The sequence below is a fragment of the Vicia villosa genome, linkage group LG1 (assembly GCF_029867415.1).
Source record: "Vicia villosa cultivar HV-30 ecotype Madison, WI linkage group LG1, Vvil1.0, whole genome shotgun sequence".
Lineage (NCBI taxonomy): Eukaryota > Viridiplantae > Streptophyta > Magnoliopsida > Fabales > Fabaceae > Vicia > Vicia villosa.
The window spans coordinates 67287041-67309178 of record NC_081180.1 but is presented as its reverse complement, the minus strand read 5'-3'; the positions used below and the strand labels follow the sequence as shown (position 1 = coordinate 67309178).

Genomic DNA, 22138 nt, shown 5'->3' with positions numbered 1-22138 from the left:
AAAGATAAAGGGTTAAATTAGTGTTTTCTAGAGTCATTAATTTTCTTATATTATAGATTAAAAAATTTAATTCTATTTTTAGAGAAAAGTATAAAGATCGATATAAATATTCAATTTCTAACACTCTAATTTTGGGTTTCACCACTAACTAAACATCACAACAAACATAAGCAAAAGAGGAATAGAGATTAACAAAGTAAGGGGCTAGCAAACATCCAAGCAACAAATGGTAAAAAAAAATGGATAAAAGAATACAAGAAGCCTAAAAAACATGAAACCCCCCCTTCATTTTGAGAATGTGTAAGGGCCCATTTGTTTTGGTTTTTTTTTTTTTAAATAATTTTTATAATGTTACATATTTTTGTGAAAAAAATTTTTATAAGTAAACTTTTTATAAAAACTTCAAATGAGATTTTATGTATTTCATTTATGGGTCTTGCTAACAAGTGCCCTCAGGGCAATGGTTAAGCATTCCAAAAAAAGAAAATATTTTATAGAAAGTTCAATATTTCAATTTTCAATACATTAAATATGCAGATTACCAAGATAAATTTACTATTTTAGAATGCTTAAACATTACCCTGAGGGCACTGGTTAGCATTTTCCTTCATTTATTTATGGAAAAAAATTTGGATATCAAAATTTCAAAAAATCACTTAATTTTGAAGCTATTTCAAATAGATTTTCATAAAAATCATTTTTGAAATACAACTTTTTGAAAAAATTGCAATTTTGACTAAGTTTTGATCTTTAATATGTATGTTTATGTTATAGGATGTCAAAATTAGTGTTTCATTTTAGAAGAAACGAATATAAAAAAAAAAGATTTTGAAAAATCTATTTTCAAAAAAAGTACAAAGTAAAAATTTATTTTTTTAAAGCTGAAACAAACAGACTTTAAGGGCCCGTTTGTTTTGGCTTTTTTTAAAAATGATTTTTATAGTGTTACCAAATTTTGTGAAAAAATTTTTACAAAATATTTTATTATAAAAGCTTCAAATGAAAATTTTGTTTGAATAGTTATTCTTAAAATGTGATTTTAGGTATTTCATCTATTTATGAGGAAAAAATTTGGATATCAAAATTTCAAAAAATCACTTAATTTTGAAGCTATTTCAAATAGATTTTCAAAATACTTATTTTTGAAATACAACTTTTTGAAAAAATTATGATTTTGACTAAATTTTGGTCTTCAATTATCTATGTTTATGTTATAAGATGTCAAATTAAGTGTTTCATTTTAGAAAAAACGAATATAAAAAAACTTGTAATATTTTGAAAAACAGTTTTAAAAAATCTATTTTCAAAAATACAAAGAAAAAATCTATTTTTTTAAAGCTGAAACAAACTGGCCCTAAGTTTTACATAGAAATCATTTTCAAGATCAAAGAATCACTATCACCACAATTTCCTCTTTACTAGACTTCAATCCTATTAAAATTAATTCATTTTATAATCTTTAGATAGTCCAAACCACAAAATACTAGACAAAGTTAAAACTAGTCTAATGGTAACTGCTCCTGCATGGACATTGAGGGAGTGGGTTCTAACAGACTTTTATGGCAGGGAGAAAAATGATAATAACTAAAATTAATTACTTTCCTAGACTTTTTTTTTATCTCTGAGCAGGCAATATAATTTAGGATCTGAAATGGAGAAGAATTTTTTTTGTTCAATAGCAACCTTTGGTCACCAATTTTCTTTCTATTCTCCAGGCTTTACTCTCACTTAAGATAGAGATGGGCGGTGTTTGTGTCATAATATTTAATGTTAATTTTAAAATATGCATTAATTTAAAAAAATGGCAAGCACACAATGTTGAAATATTTCTTTATTCCATAATCACTCGAATATACCTTTCTCTCTCCGTTTCTTTGTTAATTTTGACGAATTTGAAATTATTATTTTTTGAATCGATGTCAGCATGGATTATTAATAGTTGTTGAATATAAACAAACGGGTCTTTTAATAGCTTAATATGCTAACGTGCTTAATCTATACAACATTATTAGTTTGTGGCAATGGATGTAGTTAGTTGAAAGAAAGACAAAAGAAACAAGAATGGAACTACACATGAATGGGAGCTTTGAAGAAGCAAGCTATGCAAACAACTCCTCACTTCAGGTATGTTTATATATCTAGCTACACTTATAAATAATGCAACTATATAACTTTTATACAGAGTACTATTCATATTTTAGATTGACAAATTAATATTTTAAATATATTTATGCTTTGAGTTTTATGTATTCTTTTTTTTTTATGGGAAACTCGTTGAATTAAGAAGAAAAGTCCGAAGAGAACAATACAGAAGAAACAACAGGGGGTTCTACCAGCCAAGACCTATCACCAAACAACTTACCCAAACCAACAAGATTATGGGCCTCAGTATTGTGCTGCCTGCATAAGTACATAACAGATCCTAAAGAAAAACTACTAAGCAAACTTCTAATATCAGTAGCAATGAGATCAATAGATGCGACTTGTTCAACACAATTAATACAATCAACAACGGTTAATGCATCCGATTGAACCAGAACCTTCTCAATGTGGAGCTCTTTAGCCAAACGTAAACCCCACCTAATAGCCAAAACTTCGGCCGTAGCTGGATCTACAGTCATGGCTTCCTTCTTACAAGCTGCATAGAATAGTTTTGATTCCCCTGTCTTGATCATGCAACCAAAAGCAACAGAACCGTCATCGAAACATCCGACATCAGTCTGAACGATGAACACCTCTCTATCGAGGCATGCAGACTCAATGTGAGATGTCAGGCGCGACTTTTTTGCCACGGGAACCTGCAAATTCAATTCAGCAACACAGTCCCAAGTTTCCAGCGCTACCATATGTGGTTCCTTGAATTGCTGCTGAAAATGCCTCAAATTCCTTGCATTCCACAACTTCCACAACAGCGTGCACATTAATTGGACTTTCAGAGTATCAGGGCCCTCTAAGCACACAAGCAGCCAGTCGATAATATCAATCTCAGGGGCAATTCTAAATCCAAGAGGAAGGGAGAAACAAGCTAACCTGGAGAACTCACATTGAAGGAAAAGATGTTTGGAAGATTCGTCATGCACACCATAAAAGGGGCAAGCAGTGTCGATTCTAATTCCTTTCTTATGGAGGTTTGTTTTTGTAGGAAGAATATCCTTACCCAGTCTCCACAGGAAGCTCTTAACCCGTGGATGCAAATTAACGTGCCAAACCTTCTTCCACAATTGATAAGCAGGAGCAATTGAGGGCCCCGGTTTCTTGTTCATCAAGTCATTCTGAAGCCTGTGGTATGCTGAACGCACAGAAAAGCAGCCATTTTTCTCACTATGCCAAATCAGCTCATCACTTGGTGTGCGAAAGGACAAAGGGATACTGAGGATATGGTGCGCCTCCGTGGGATCGAAATAATTGTTAACCACCTCATAGTTCCAACAGCACAACTCTTGATCAATTAACTCACTTACAGTAGCATTAGAATCCAAGGAATTTGTTGACCTTCTTGGTTTAAAACCGCTGATTCCGGGAATCCAACGATCCTTCCATATTCCGACTTTTGTACATGTGCCTATCAGCCATCTCACACCCTTGGAAACACACTCCTTCGCACTCAAGATTCTACGCCAGGCGTAACTAGGACTAAAACCAACTTGGGCTTCATTTATGGAGCACTTAGGATAGTAGCGACATTTGAAAATTCTGGACATAAGTGAAGAATCATCCGACAGTAATCGCCAATAGTGCTTACCCAGTAGGCTAGTATTGAAGTTCCATACACCTCTGAACCCCCATTCCCCCCACTTCCTTTGAACAGGCCATCTTCTCCCAACTGATCCATTGTACTTTCCATTCCCCGTTCTTTGCTCCCCACCAAAATTTAGCCAACATACTCTCAATCTCATGACAAACACCAGCCGATAGCAACTCATGACGTAGCTTGGAATAGCCTGAGCCACCGCTTTGATAAGAATCTCCTTCCCGGACCTGGACAGACATTTCTCCTTCCAACCCTTAATTTTCTTCCAGACTCGGTCAATCACCATACTGAAAATCTCCTTTTTGGATCTTCCAAGAATAATGGGGAGGCCTAAGTATTTAGAGTGACGCATCACAGTCTTTACATGCATCCTATTACGGATCCTCTCTTTCACATCATCAAGCACATTTTGACTAAACGACGCTTCTGATTTCTCTAAATTCACCACCTGGCCCGAGGCTTCTTGGTAGACCTTAAGGATATTCATTACGCAAACTGCTTATGTTTCACTTGCACGAACAAACAATAAGCTATCATCCGCAAATAAGAGGTGAGAGATGGTGGGGGCCCGCCTAGCAACTTGAATCCCATGAATGTTTTTGTTCCTGCAAGCTTCCTTCAACAGACCTGAAAAAACGTTAGCACAGATGATAAACAGATAAGGGGAGAGGGGGTCTCCTTGTCGGAGTCCCCTTTCCGGTGTAAAAACTTTGCTTGGCTGCCTATTCACCAAAATTTGATACGACACCGTCGAAATACACCTATGAATTAGAGAGGTCATGTTATCCGGAAAGCCCGTCGCTGCAAGGGTGCCAATGATAAAATCCCATTCCAACCTGTCGTAAGCCTTAGACATATCCAGTTTCAGCGCCATAACACCTTTTTTGCCCTTCTTCTTCTTTTTCATTCAGTGAAAACATTCCATGGCTATGAGAGCGTTATCCGTAATCAACCTCCCTTGGACAAAAGCGCTTTGTTCTTCATCTATAATCTCAGGAAGGATTGCTTTGAGTTCATTGGCGACGGTCTTTGTAACAATCTTCATAATCACGTTACAAAGGCTGATGGGGCGAAAATCCTTGGGGGGTTTTTGGGTTCTTGCACTTTGGGATGAACGTAATAAAGGTATTGTTGATTTCACTAGGGTCTTTGCCTCTGTTAGGAATCTCCAGAACCATGCTGCAAACATCAACACCCACGATATGCCAATACTTTTGATAAAACAATGTCGGCAGCCCATCGGGGCCCGGGGCCTTGAGAGGATGCATCTGAAAGATGGCCTCCTTTACTTCAGCAGTAGAAAATTCAGACGCACACCAACTTACCAGATTCGGGCTGAGCTTATCTTGTACCACTGAGCAAACTCTTTCAATGTTAGTAGGTGAGGACGTAGCAAAAATGGTCGAAAAATAGTTCACTAGGATCCTTTCACAATGTTCATCGCCTTTCCACCAACACCCCAAATCATCCTTCAATTTTTTATGGTATTTGTATTTCTCCTTTAGCTAGCTTTCCCATGAAAAAACTTAGTGTTGCGATCCCCCTGCTTAAACCAAACAGCTATACTTCTTTGGCGCCAACAAGTTTCTTCCACCAGGAGGATGTTGTTTCTCTATCTTTCAAGAGCCCTATGAGTCTCAATTCCTTCTTTGCTTGCAGACCAAGAAGTCGCTTCATCCATCAATCGCTCGATCCGCTTTATTTCCTTTCCTACCGTTCCAATCTTGTACTCCTTGAATTCCCGATCCAGGTTTTGCATAGCTCTAATCTTCATTTGTCCCTGAACTTGGCCTCCGTTCCACAACTGTTCAACTACAAATTCGCACCTAGGATCCTTAGACCAAGCCTCCTCAAAGCGAAAAACATGGATCCTCTAGCGCTTTTGCTCATTGTCAATTGCCTCTAGGTCAATTCTGATAGCTGCATGATCCGACCCAAAGCGACCTAAATGAAACACTTTAACCGGCGCGAATCTATTGTTGAAACCACTAGTTACAATTCCCCTATCAAGACGACACTGAATATTATCCCCATCTTGTCTTCCATTAGTCCACGTATACGGGTAACCTTCATAACCTAAGTCGATAAGCCCACAAAGGTCCATAACTTGACGTCCCAGCGACATCTGGTTAGAGGTTCTAACATTGCCCCCCTGTTTGTCACTATCAGTCAGAACATCATTGAAATCTCCCACAAAAATTACTCTCTCACCTCCTTTTTGTGATAACGTGTGAACCAAAGCCCACGTGTTAACCTTGTTTTGCTCATCCGGGAAACCGTAGATTCCATTGAAACACCAAGGTTGATCTTCAAACTCATCCACTACTATACCGCTTATATGATTTAGAGAGTAGGAAGATACATTCAGGTTAACACTTTCCTTCCATAACAGAGTGAGTCCTCCACCTCTAGTCTTGCCACTGCCACCACACTCAACAACCAGGCACCTCTCAAAACCACATCTATTTTTTATAATCTGCATCTCGTCGTTTTTCAGCCGAGTGTCCATAAGAAAAACGAGAGAGGGGTTTTCCGAACGAAGGGGCCTCAACAAGGCTCGAACTGCACGGGGACTCCCCAACCCCCTGTAGTTCCAACTTAGGATTTTCATTGGGGAAGGCAGTGTTGGTCCCTTAACACTACCTCTGGTCTATTTGCATTAGTCTTATCTTCCTCCTGGATCTGTTTTCTCTTTTTTTCACCACAGTCTTCCAAAGCTCCATCAGTAACCATAACGTCTATTAGCTGACTCTTGCTCAACTCCCACTCAGCCTCCTTCTGTTGATCTATAACGGTCTTCTTAACACTTTTCCTTCTTGTCCACTTCCTTTTCTTAGCTGCTAACTGTTGGTTCCCTCCCAATAACTTCCTCGTTTTGGAGATATCCACTACCCCTAGAGATTCAGCCACGGATTCAATCTCTTGTGCGCTCGTTTGTTTCGAAGCATTTGCCTCTTTTCCTCCTCCTTTATTCTGTATTTCTAAAGGAACCCTCTGCTCCACTTCCACTTCTCCCTCCTTCTCCTTTCCCTTAGAGCCACATTTGCTTTGACTCGATGAAATGTTGAAAAGACTCCTACTGAAATTCCCGGAGCTAGAGTCCTTTCTTTGTTCATCCATGACTTTTGGCAGTGGTGATGCTCTGAGCCATAGACCAAAATAGAGCTCTTGTTCCTCAATATCCTCAAAACCTTCTTCACTCAACTCTCCAAGATCTTCACAATCCTTTAACTGGTGCCCTATTCTTCCACAAACAAAACAAAATGTTGGCAGACGCTCATATTTGAAATGGACCCTGAGAGCTTTCTCTTTGAATTTGACAACTGTTCCTCTTTTAAGCGGTAGCTTTAAGTCCATCGTCACTTTGATTCGCAGAAACCGTCCATTCTTGTGAGCTTCCTTCTGATCCATCTTTTCAAACTCTCCTAAGATACCGCCAATTTTCTTCGCCATGGCCTCAGATCTGAGCATAAGAGGAAGCTCATAGATTCGAATCCAAAACGATCCAAAATGCATATTCAGCGCCGACGGTTGCTCTTCACCCGACACACGAGCCAAGACCAATAGGTTCTTGTCGAAACTCCACGAGCCATTTTTCAACACATATTCCAAATCCCTCTTTGTAGCAAAACGAAAGAGGAATAGGTTTTTGCCCAGCTCTTGCGTTTCTACAGGATTCTTGAGTTTCCATGCGTTTATCATAGTGCTTGTGAACGCCCTAGCATTGAAACCGCCTTCTGTCCATAGCTTCCCAGCAAGGGTCCTTTGAAAGATCTCTTCTCCGCAGACTTCGTCACCTTCCGCTACAACCCCTTCTTCTTCTTCCTTTGATAAAGGGATGTTCTTCCATTTGTCCATCGCAAACTCAAAGATATACTGATAAAGGATTAGTCCCAAAAACAACGAGACAGTAATAACTTCCAGATGGAAGAGATGAGCCACCAAGGTGGGAAAGGAGCCAGAGAAACTGGGGAGAAAAACGCCGCCACTAACCCTAGAAGGGATAAGGGAAGAGAAAACACGGTAAGTTTTGAGTTTTATGTATTCAATTGTAAATATACAGTGAAGGGTGATTTCTTTGACAAAACTTTTAAGAGATGAGACTATAACAAATTTATACTGCAAGACACTGCCCAAAAGCTTGGCTATTGCAGACTTAGGATGCTCTTCTGGACCGTACACTTTGTTAGTGATCTCAGAATTTATTAAGGTGGTCGAAAATCATTTTCGGAAATTTAATTAGAAATCTCCTGAATATAAAGTCTATATGAACGATCTATCGGGTAATGATTTCAACAGCGTATTTAAGTCTCTCGACACCTTCAAAGAAAACCTATATGATGAAATGAAAACTGAAATAGGTCCTTGCTACTATTTTGGAGTTCCTGGTTCCTTTTATGGCAGGATTTTTCCATATAAAAGTTTGCATTTTGTTCATTCCTCTTACAGTCTTCATTGGCTATCAAAGGTTTGTTCATTCTTTTTTAGGAGATTTCAGATTAAATTTAATAAAAAAAATGTTTCATATCAATAAATTTTGTTGATTGATGATTAATTAGGTTCCAGAGGGTGTAGACAACAACAACAACAAGGGAAATATTTACTTGTCAACCACAAGCCCTACAAATGTCATCAAGGCTTATTACAAGCAATTTCAGTCAGATTTCTCTCTTTTTCTCGAGTGTTGTGCCCGAGAAATAGTTGAGGGTGGTCAAATGATTCTAACAATTATAGGAAGAAAAAATGATGATCCATCAGACAAGGAGTGTTGTTACATTTGGGATCTCATGAAAATTGCTGTAACATCCCAAATTCTACCCGAAATTATAATGCGGAAAAATATCAGAGTATTTAAAAGTTTCAAACAACACATTAGAGTATCACATATCAACTTAGAACTTCAAATTGTATTTCATTCAACGATGATACATAGCATTCGAATTAACAATCAACTATCAGCTTTATTCAACTCAAACAACTTGGAAGTATAATAAGTACTTCATATTATTCAACTTGGCTTCAACGGTTATAATAACAACAACTAAAACATTAACAACATAGAACAACAATATAAACAACCCCCTGAGTGCTACGTATCAGAGCGACACACCAACAGGACTCGATGAAGCAACAAACTTCTATAGCTATACTTGAGTACCTGCCCATTTCCCATGGTAGGGGAAATATCAGCAGAAAGGATGAGATATCAAACTATATAAATAGGATCATGATAAATCACATATTAGGTAAATAATATAAATGAATCACCGCCTCACACAACATTAACTTAAACAACACAAAGAACATCATCAATGAATAGTCATATATCAACATATAAACATATTCGACAGGTCATCATATAAGCAACATTAACAAGTCAACACATAGGCGTCTTCAATAAGTCAACATATAATCATCAATATCATCATATAGGCATATTCAATAAGTCAACATATAAGCGTCATTATTAATAGATAAGCATTTTCAACAAGTCAACGTATAAGCGTCATTATCAATATATAAGCATTTTCAACAAATCAATGTATAAGTATCTATATCGTCATATAAGCATCGCAGTGCATAATCAACAACTCCAACCAAGAACAACGGAAAACGACTCGAATGCGAATCAACTGTGCATATGCATGTGGTACCAATCGGAGCTTCAGCCCCCGTCACCAATTGCCCAATTTAGAGGCACAAGGCATAAGCCTTCGTCACTAGTTTGCCAATCCAAGCCGTCACAGAGTATGCATATGAAATGTGACTCGACAAGCAAGACAATACAACATACTCATCACAATCACATATCGTCACGGGGTATAAACCTATATCACAATCAATTACCATCTATACGAGGTAATTCACGTCACCATAATATTTCATCTTCACTTAGTCACAAAATCATCATCACAAATATATACAACGTCACGTATTACAAATCATCACAAAACATCGTCATGTTTCGACACATCATCGCAATTATACAACTTCCCATATAAACAAGTCATTACATATAAATCCTCATGCTTCGGCATATCACAACAAACATACAACTTCGTGTATTAACAAAATCGTCACAAATATACAATTCGCATATCATCAAGATTATTACAATTATCATCACGTTTCGGCACATCGGCACAATTACTCAATTTCACATATTAACAAAGTCATCCAAATCAAAACCACAATCTTCGATCAATTCGTGAGATAATCTCAACATGCTAATTTATCAAGTAAACCGAATCAACCTCCAATTATCAACTAATTCAATTAGACATAATATTATTTATCAAGAAAACATCATTGGCATAACAATATATTATTCTCAACATAAATATTCAACAAAATCACGATTACGGATAAACCGAATAGTTAATCTAAGTTCAAGTTTATTCCAATTAAATAGGCTTATTGAAAATTAATTAAACCATTAATTTAATCGACCGATTAATATCACAATTTCGACAAAATAATACCACCACGTTAATATACTATTTAAACTTAGCTACTAAGTAAATTTTCATCAAATTTCGGACAACTAATTATACCGCTTAATTAAGCTATTTCGATCAAACGAAACTGTTTTGCATTTTACTAATTCTATATCCAGTACTGTTATACACTTCCCATTCTAATGTTTCTAATTATCAATATATTTACTGCTACAGTGAAAAGGGAGTATTATACTACTACATGCATCATACCACTTTTGTTGTTCTAATTTTCTAGTCATATTTCTTTCATTACTCTATCACTTAATTAACTAGGGAAAGATAGGTCATGATTTATTTCAATGTAATATATAATTTTGGGAAACTAAGTACTAGAACTAGTATAATATAAAGACACAGTATAATTTAGGAAAAAGTGGTAACCAAGAACAATTATAAAATTCAGCACATAGGAAACAAAGCACACAGGTGGCACAAAATTAGTTCATTCGGAACAACATAAGCCAAAGATGGAAACAGTAAGTGGCAATGGTCTTTATCAAGGCACATCATTAAAACGGAACAACATCATAAACGAAACCCAAACGACCAACAAATTTTCAGCAACAAAACAACATATATAGAACATCACAGTAGAAAAATCTAATACCCTAAACCCCACATAAAATTCATCATACTCCCATTTAGGTAGTAAGAATCCCCCCTTACCTTGGATTGAGTGCAGCTTTAAGGAGAATCAATAGAAAATTGGAGAAAAATGACACTTTAGAGCAACACTTTAGGTCTCCTTCTTCTCCTCTTCACAATCCTAGCCTTGCTTTCCCCTTTCTCTTATTCTTCTATTTCTTTTTCTCGGTTTCCTCTCTCCTTTCTATATTCCAAAAATCACAAAAAATGGTACCACCACTTGTTAATACTTCCTAATGGGCCTAATAAAAATACACCCTTAATACTTAAAGATACCATAATATAAGCCCAATATCATTTCTACCCTTAATGTAAAAATAATACTTCCACTTAAACTCCATTAAAATAAAATCCGATTATTATAATATACCGACTAAATACTTAGTGTCTCATATTTCCGGTCTAATCTTAACTACTCAAAAAATTCCCAAAACGCTAAACATTAGCTCTTTAATATTTCTAATACTAAAAATATTAAAACCTCCGATTAAATGTCGATCTGCTATCCTAAACTAATACTGACTAAATTGTCCCAAAACGCGAAAATTTTAGTAAACATCACAAATGTCTAAATTAAGCCAATAATTATTTTTCCGGGCATTACAACTCTCCCCCACTTAGGATATTTTCGTCCTAAAAAATCCGCCCAACACAACCATCCCTAACATCGCATCCTCATCCAACTTTCTTATTCTCTAACTGTGCTTGACAACACTCCGACTATTACTTTTTAGATATATTTGTATCTCAACACGATTTGAATCCCAAAACTCATACGCCAATCTCTCAATTATCCTTGTAACATAATCGTTAATAGCTGGCTAATCATTTCAGCAATACCTTGGAACAACATATTACAACATAACAACAACCTTCACTCACTTATACTTGACGATACAACATTGCTTCATCATCGCAACAACATACTCAACACCGATACACATATACGATTCTTATTTTCCATACTCAGGTGTTATTCACTAACAAAGCACCAACAACAACATTACTGCAACAGCGACAAAATTATCATAATACCAATCTGATAACATAACTCGAATAATAACCACACAACTCATTACCAACCAACAACTTACAAGAACATCCTATTACAATCAGCACTATTCACAAGAAAACACAATACATCTGGCACAACATGCTTTAGTTGCACGACTCTGATCATCCATCTTAATTCACCGTCCTTCATTAGAGTTTCTATCGACTTATATGATTCACAAGCTTCAACTAAGTTTCAGACTTACCTCAACATTCACCAATTTATGCACCATCGAGATAGTAAGATAAGTCTATAACATCTAATACAATTCCGTCTACTATCAACAAGAGATTAAGGGTGATCAAGTCCTCAATTTGTCAATAGACAGCCGACAATCATAATGGAGTATAACCATCATTACCAACAATAATAGTGTTCCTTTAGAAATTGAACTTACGTCACCAAAGGTACCATACTTCAACAACTTGCAAAACTATCTGAACCTGCTAACACTGACGTCTTGCAGCTACTTACTAAAACACCTCTGACGATACATTAGAACAAAATTTATTCACACCAATATCAACACTTCTTATCATTGAAATCATACTCATCTCTTCGCATTTCCGACTCTTACTCGCGATCCATAACGTTTCAACGGTCTCAACAATTTCTACCACAGTTTCAATCACTTACCGATAATCCTACAACAAGGTCTACGATAATCCTTCACTTAATCATTGATCAAACATCGACATCTTACGCAAGACTACTTAAATAACAACTTCATAGTCCATTAACAATGCTGAACACAACAGCTTTCCAAATTCCATCTTCCAAAATTTATTCTTGGTACTTAACGGTTACCTCCTGAAACATCATGAGTTTACACCATACTTGCAGATCAACAACTGCTACACTGTTCCTCATCCTTCGAAGAGTAAAAGTCAACAATTCTTGATCATTCTCCTTCTACAAACGATCTAAGCTTGTTAAATAACCAAAACCTTGAATCCATGTCAACAAGCTCCAACAATACTTGCACTGTCTCCTTAAGCAGTACTTTCCACCAACCACTTACAATAGAAACATATCCAAGAAGCACAGCTCCTCCCCCACTTTGCTCAAACTAAAAACAACAACAAAACAAGCAAGTACCAACAGTGTTTCACACAAATGTCGCGTACTACAACATAAAACACTAATAGCATTCAACAGTCGCACAACTCAACTGACTCGACAACTTGGCCGGACGGACCGACCTTCTCTGACACCACTTATGTAACACCCCAAATTCTACCCGAAATTATAATGCGGAAAAATATCAGAGTATTTAAAAATTTCAAACAACACATTGGAGTATCAGATATCAACTTAGAACTTCAAATTGTATTTCATTCAACGATGATACATATCATTTGAATTAACAATCAACTATCAGCTTTATTCAACTCAAACAACTTGGAAGTATAATAAGTACTTCATATTATTCAACTTGGCTTCAACGGTTATAATAACAACAACTAAAACATTAACAACATAGAACAACAATATAAACAACCCCCTGAGTGCTACGTATCAGAGCGACACACCAACAGGACTCGATGAAGCAACAAACTTCTATAGCTATACTTGAGTACCTGCCCATTTCCCATGGTAGGGGAAATATCAGCAGAAAGGGTGAGATATCAAACTATATAAATAGGATCATGATAAATCACATATTAGGTAAATAATATAAATGAATCACCGCCTCACACAATATTAACTTAAACAACAACAAAGAACATCATCAATGAATAGTCATATATCAACATATAAACATATTCGATAGGTCATCATATAAGCATCATTAACAAGTCAACACATAGGCGTCTTCAATAAGTCAACATATAATCATCAATATCATCATATAGGCATATTCAACAAGTCAACATATAAGCGTCATTATCAATAGATAAGCATTTTCAACAAGTCAACGTATAAGCGTCATTATGAATATATAAGCATTTTCAACAAGTCAACGTTTAAGTATCTATATCGTCATATAAGCATCGCAGTGCATAATCAACAACTCCAACCAACAACAACGGACAACGACTCGAATGCGAATCAACTGTGCATATGCATGTGGTACCAATCGGAGCTTCAGCCCCCGTCACCAATTGCCCAATTCAGAAGCACAAGGCATAAGCCTTCGTCACTAGTTTGCCAATCTAGGCCGTCACAGAGTATGCATATGAAATGTGACTCGATAAACAAGACAATACAATATACTCATCACAATCACATATCGTCACGGGGTATAAGCCTATATCACAATCAATTACCATCTATACGAGGTAATTCACGTCACCATAATATTTCATCTTCACTTAGTCACAAAATCATCATCACAAATATATACAACATCACGTATTACAAATCATCACAAAATATCGTCATGTTTCGACACATCATCGCAATTATACAACTTCGCATATAAACAAGTCATTACATATAAATCCTCATGCTTCGACATATCACAACAAACATACAACTTCATGTATTAACAAAATCGTCACAAATATACAATTCGCATATCATCAAGATTATTACAATTATCATCACGTTTCGGCACATCGGCACAATTACTCAATTTCACATATTAACAAAGTCATCCAAATCAAAATCACAATCTTCGATCAATTCGTGAGATAATCTCAACATGCTAATTTATCAAGTAAACCGAATCAACCTCTAATTATCAACTAATTCAATTAGACATAATAGTATTTATCAAGACAACATCATTGGCATAACAATATATTATTCTCAACATAAATATTCAACCAAATCACGATTACGGTCAAATTCTCAAGATACTGTAATTCACCGATAAACCGAATAGTTAATCTAAGTTCAAGTTTATTCCAATTAAATAGGCTTATTGAAAATTAATTCAACCATTAATTTAATCGACCGATTAATATCACAATTTCGACAAAATAACACCACCACGTTAATGTACTATTTAAACTTAGCTACCAAGTAAATTTTCATCAAATTCCGGACAATTAATTATACCGCTTAATTCAGCTATTTCGATCAAACGGAACTGTTTTGCATTTTATTAATTCTATATAGGGGTGTAAGCGTATAAAAAAATCCAATTAAACCGACAATCCAAACCAAACAAAACCGAAATTAAACCAATTATTATTGGTTTGGTTCAAAAATCGAACCAAACCAATAAGAACCGACGTGGTTTGGTTCGATTATCAGTTTTAGTTTTTAGGAACCGCCAATCCGATGAACCGAACCAATGAAAATAATGACGCTCTAAATATTTTATTCTACCCATCATTAAACTCAAATTTTTTTTTCGGTCCAACCATTATCCATCTTTGTTTACACTCCCTTCCTTTAAGAAAGACACGCATCTAGAACCAAACTCTAAAGCATAGAAAGTAGAAACCATAAGTCACAAAAAATATGCTTTTACAGAACTGCTGCTCTTGTTGTCCACAACTATTGTTCCTTTCACTACCGTCATTCTGATATGTTATGGTCGTGTTCAAGTTCTCTTTGTTAATTTTCATATATTTTTGTACCTTTTTCTTCTTCTTTTTCTTCATCAAAATTCATTCAGGTCTTGTTACAAAATAGTTTTAATGTGTGTTTGAGGTGTAAAACATGTTAATGAATGTGCGTTTTGTTATATTCTATATGTTAAGCTTTGAAATCCCTTTCCAAATTTCTGATGCTAAGTGTTAACTTTTATATTTGATAGTGAACTTATTTCATGATGCAATAGAAATCATGTCAGTATTTCGTATGGAATAAAAACAACTTGTAATTTGTTTATATTAGTATAAAATATACCAAAAACACGAAAATGGAGAATATACGGATGAATATAATGTTTTAAAAAATAATAGTATAAAATACACCAAAAAATACGATAATGGAAAATATACTGATGAATATAATGTTTAAAAAAAATTATTGTAAACCGATCAACCAAACCAAACCGAACTAAACCGATTAGTTTGGTTTGATTCCATTTTTGAAAAATGTTAAAAACCGAACCAAACCAAACCGATGGAAATATTATTGGTTCAGACTTTTTTTAACCAAAAATCGGTCCAAACCGATCCGATTACACCCCTAATTCTATATCCAGTACTGTTATACACTTCCCATTCTAATGTTTCTAATTATCAATATATTTACTGCTACAGTTAAAAGAGAGTATTATACTACTGCATGCATCATACCACTTTTGTTGTTCTAATTTTCTAGCCATACTTCTTTCATTACTCTATCACTTAATTAATTAGGGATAGATAGGTCATGATTTATTTCAATGTAATATATAATTTTGGGAAACTAAGTACTAGAACTAGTATAATATAAAGACAAAGTATAATTTAGGAACAAGTGGTAACCAAGAACAATTATAAAATTCAGCACATAGGAAACAAAGCACACAGGTGGCACAAAATTAGTTCATTCGGAACAACATAAGCCAAAGATGGAAACAGTAAGTGGCAATGGTCTTTATCAAGGCACATCATTAAAACGGAACAACATCATAAACGAAACCCAAACGACCAACAAATTTTCAGCAACAACACAACATATATAGAACATCACAGTAGAGAAATCTAATACCCTAAACCCCACATAAAATTCATCATACTCCCATTTAGGTAGTAAGAATCCCCCCTTACCTTGGATTGAGTGCAGCTTTAAGGAGAATCAATGGAAAATTGGAGAAAAATGACACTTTAGAGCAACACTTTGGGTCTCCTTCTTCTCCTCTTCACAATCCTAGCCTTGCTTTCCCCTTTCTCTTATTCTTCTATTTCTTTTTCTCGGTTTCCTCTCTCCTTTCTATATTCCAAAAATCACAAAAAATTGTACCACCACTTGTTAATACTTCCTAATGAGCCTAATAAAAATACACCCTTAATACTTTAAGATACCATTATATAAGCCCAATATCATTTCTACCCTTAATGTAAAAATAATACTTCCACTTAAACTCCATTAAAATAAAATCCGATTATTATAATATACCGGCTGAATACTCAGTGTCTCATATTTCCGGTCTAATCTTAATTACTCGGAAAATCCCCAAAACGCTAAACATTAGCTCTTTAATATTTCTAATACTAAAAATATGAAAATCTCCGATTAAATGTCGATCTGCTATCCTAAACTAATACCGACTAAATTGTCCCAAAACGCAAAAATTTCAGTAAACATCACAAATGTCTAAATTAAGCCAATAATTATTTTTCTGGGCATTACAATTGCTCTCAAGGACATGGTCCTACAGGTTATCGGTTTAAACGTGAATACCATCAGTTTTTGTCTATTGAGATATGATTTATAGACAATAAGTTAGGAAATTTCTTCACCACCTCCTAACCTTCTTGGCCACCTCCGGTGAATTTACCAAAATACCCCCAGTTTCGGAAGTTCATTTCCGAAAACGTACTTTTTTTGAAAAAAAAGGTGTTTTCGGAAATGTATCTCCGAAAAGGTGTTTTTTATTATAAAATATTGATTTCGGAGATGCATCTCCGAAATAAAGTTGTTTTTCAGAAAATTGGTGTATTCGGAAGTTCATCTCCGAATTCACCCCCCCTTGGAGAAATTCGGAAATGTACTTCCGAAATAAGGTCTGGACAGAAGAAAAATAACAAACAATAACGATTCGCTTTATTTAATCGGATGAAGATTACATCGATCACATTACATAAGATTAAAGTTACATATTGTTAAACACGGGTAGGTGGGGATGAGTCAACATTTTTATAACGTCGTCCGCCGATCTTTGAAGTTTCGCGTCCAACTCGATCGGGCCCTTCGAAGAAAATCGGTCGAACATTGTCCACAAAACCGCTAAATCTTCGTCGTTCTTGATCTCAAAAGGTGTGAACTTAATGTCTCCCTCGTCGTTAAGCGATGGCGAGCGGTACTCGAGCTTGACAACCTTTCGATTCTCGGGATAGTGCAAAAGCGTGTTGAGCGACGTTATCAACTCCGCAAACGGCGTGTCGCGCGAGAAGCGAAATTGGAACGGCATCGGGTAGCCGGTTTCAAAGTAGACGAGTGCTAGGTGGGGGTAGGTTTGTGTCATTTGTGTTTTGTGGTGTGAAGAGGATGAAGAAGACTGTGTTGTATTTATAGACTTATTGGAGCAATGATGGCCCAACAAACCTTATCCTGCCTCAGTGGACTTTTCGGAAATGAACTTCCGAAAATTGGAGGCAGACTAGCATATTTCGGAAGTTCATTTCCGAATTATGCAGAAAACAGAACTAAATTTTGCATTTTGTTGTTTGCTTAGTGTTTTGTGTAAAAAATACAAAAGAAATTCAAAATACACATAAATTAGCCAATGATGACATAAAACATACTTATATTATATATGTATTAAATCGGTCCGATTTTACATGATAATCAACAATACATATAAAAATGGTCATTACAAACAAAAAACGATCCGGAACAAACTAAAATTCACCGAACCAATCGGTGGATCCTAAGTCCAAAATAGGTACGTTCTTCGATCGCTCTCTATTTTGCTCGCGCTCTTGGCGCATCATTTCTTCAAACTCCGCCATTCTTGAAACGAAAGGATCCGGCCAAGTCTCTGCCTCATTTGAACGATGCGCCGTCCATTGACAAGAAGTAGCCGGTATAGGACACCCCGGTTTCAAAAACACTTGGACGAAGTGCCGCGATCGTAGATACCCGATGCATATGATCCGGCTCGACGCGTCCAACGGCGGTCGACTATGAAGTGGAAAGAAAGTCTCACTTAGTCCAAACCTCGTCAAATCGACACACACCATATCATACGCACTTGCTATTAGATGACCCATATCGGGGAATGACATCCACTTCGAAACCGGAGCGATACCGGTAAGTGATGGAACAAGTGAATCATGAATTTTCGCAAACTTTTCTTGATTTTCATATAGTCGGCCGTAGATGTCCCGATACGAAGTCAACTCCGTAATAAATTCCCGTCGGACTAAAGTGTGATTATTTTCCCCTTTACCGAGCAAACCCGCAACGGCCTGATATCCACAATTGTCGTCGCCTCCAACATCAACGATGTTATCGATATATTTGTGCATAAAAAGTGGCATTTCATCAATGTAGACAATGGGTGATTTTTTGATCGGTGGTGTGCGAGGTGGCTTCGAAATACGGGCTCCTTTGTTACCACTACACTTGGACTTCGGCGTCGGTGAATCCGGGAACGATGCATCAACATGTTCAAAGTAGGAAGGAGATCGTTTTGTTGACGTGTCATCTTGTGTAATTTTGGACTTTTTCGGTGCACCTTTCGTTTTAACCGGTTGAGATGGCGGTTTCAAGTCGGTGGTCTCCGGAAATGCAATTTTTCGTAATTGTTCTTTAATGTGCATTTTCGTTGTGTCATCCGCATTAGCAAACTTCTCCATTATCACTTCCAACTCGTCGGAGATGGTGATTTTGGAGTCATTTTCTTTCGGCGGGTCAAAATCATCAAAACGAAGCTTCTTCCAATGGTCGGCTACCTCATCCATGCGTATTGGTGAATTCAACTTCTTCTTTTTTGCAAGTATACAAGCACATGGAAGGCCGTATGTATTTCTAATGGTACACCCACATAAAGAACTATCCGGCCCCGTGGTCTCCGACCGCTTCGCTTCATGAAACAAAAAATTCAAACCCGATCGGGATATGTTGTAAATCAATTGGGAGAATAAACTTTGGCCCTTATACCGGTGTTCCATAACCGTCTTGCTCCGACCGAACGATGTTTGAATTTCATTGTGTTGATTTTCAAGCATTTGGTTCACGGTGTCCCATCCCCGACACAAATCTCCCTTGCTATCACCCAACCACCTCCTGAAGACCGCATATGCGGATTCAACTCGGTTAGTCGTGGTGCAACCAAGATGTCTAACTCGATTTTTCCAAGCGCACACGACTTTTTCTCTAACTTTGTCAAGAATGGTGGATTCGACGTAATGACAAAAAGTCTTAATGGAACCACACAAAGACCTAAAGTGTACCAATTTCTCGGTACACACCTCTTCGGAGTATGCATCCAAAATTTCCCTCCATGCCGCCATTATCCTATCAACCACAACACCAACTTTGATTACTTTACCATTTTCATCCGGCCTATCTTTTGTCCCAACCGCGGGTTTCAACTTACTTCTCACGTTGCAAGTTATGTGATACCGGCAAAGTAACGCGGTCGATGTCGGGAAGATGGTATCGACCGCATTCATCAAAGCATTGTCCCGGTCGGCGACAATGACGTTTGGCATACACTTTTGATCAACTAACAAAGACTTGCATATGCCTAAAGCCCATGTAAAGTTTTCTTCTTTTTCACACTCCAAAAAAGCAAACCCGACCGAATAAGTCTTGTCCGTCGAGGTCACACCCACTATCTCTAGAAGAGGAAGCCTATATTTGTTTGTCTTGTACGTCGAATCTATGATAAGAACGGTTGGAAATGTGTTGAATAATTTGATACTTTCGGGATGAGTCCAAAAAATATCACGCACCGTAACTTTGTCCTCGAACATTCGGAAGCTTGACACATATTTGTTATCACCCAATAGTTTCAAAAGTTATTGCATTTCCAACCGAGGGCCCATTTTCAAAACTTTGAGATTGTGCCGTTCATTGTAAACTTGCTTGATATTTGAAACGCTATCCGGTTTTTTACGCTTCAAATCGGCAAGTATGTTGCGAGGCGCCACTTTGACTATCGTTAAATCCAATATCACATTCTTCTCTTCGCGGGACAAACGACACGCCATTGGATGTCCGTGTAACTTGGCCTCCAAGGGATGATTATGAATTCCACAAATTACGGTTAAACGCCACAAATCACCGACCCTCCGAGTCGCGTGCAACTTAAACGGACACCCACACTTTCTCGATCCTGTGTCTTCGTGTTTTAGAACCCGGTTTGATTGTGCATAACTCCCACCCTGTTCGCAATTCAAAACAACGAAAGCTTTCCGCCTACTATTTCCATTGTCGGACCTTAAAATAACAATACCAAATCCAAGTTTACTAGCTTCGTTCTGAACCCAATCAATCAATTGTTCGCGACTACCGAAGCTCCGATCATTTGTAAATTGTTGCCGAACATCGACCGCATTGATCATAGGATTAACGTCGATAACCGGATCGTTATTAACGTTGACAACTGCCGGAACTACTGTGTCATTGTCTTGCACATTGTTGTCCGGATGCACCATACCTAAAATATGCAAAAATTATCAAAATTGGGCAAAACTGTTTTTTTTAACTGCCAGGGCATATTTCGGAAGTTCATTTCCGAAATTTGTTAGGTAATATATTTCGGAAATGAACTTCCGAACCATAGCAGGTTCAGCATAAAATTCATCAATCAATGTAGTGAAATAGGGGATGAAATGAGAGATGTTTACCTCAAATTGTAGCTTTCTATGCTCCCTTTAACGTGATCAACGGTTTGAAACTTGATTTTATGACGAAAAACGGATGGAGATTGATTGGGTTTTGGAGAGGGTTTGGAGAAGTTTTGGAGAAAAATGATGAAATAGTGAAGGAGGGAAAATTGTATATGCAGCAATATTTTCGGAAATGAACTTCCGAAATATTCACGGTTTTGAATTTTTTTTACTTCGGAAATGCATCTCCGAAAACACCACTTTTTTGGTGTTTTCGGAGATGCATTTCCGAAGTCAAAAAAAATTCAAAAAAAAAATAACTTCGGAGATGCATCTCCGAAGCAGGGGTAGTTTTGGGATTTCGCTGGGGGTGACCCCCATAGGGAGGTGGGTAAAGAAATTTTCATAAATTATGTTGCAGGGAATCATTGATGAAGAGAAACTGGATACTTTCAACCTCCCAAACTACTATCCTTCTACATGGGAAGTGAATCAGGAAGTTCTCGGGGAAGGATCATTTGCAATCGATAAACTAGAGATTTCTGAAGTGAATTGGAATGGTCTTGATCGTTGAGAAGCTTTGGACATTGAATCTAAAATGTCGAAATCATTCAGAAACGATGGATACAATATGGCACAATGCATCAGGGCTGTGAATGAACCTTTGATGGTTTGTCACTTTGGTGAGAGTGTCATTGAAGAGATTTTTGAACGCTATACAAATATTTTAACAGACCGGATGTCTAAAGAGAGAACTAAGTTCACCAATCTTACCTTTTCGTTGACTAGAAAACCATGA

General features: G+C 36.8%; 1 pseudogene; it reads left to right on the top strand.

Moving 5' to 3' along the window:
* The first annotated feature begins 1507 nt into the window (after window positions 1–1507).
* LOC131644667 (S-adenosyl-L-methionine:benzoic acid/salicylic acid carboxyl methyltransferase 3-like) lies at window positions 1508–22138 on the top strand (annotated as a pseudogene).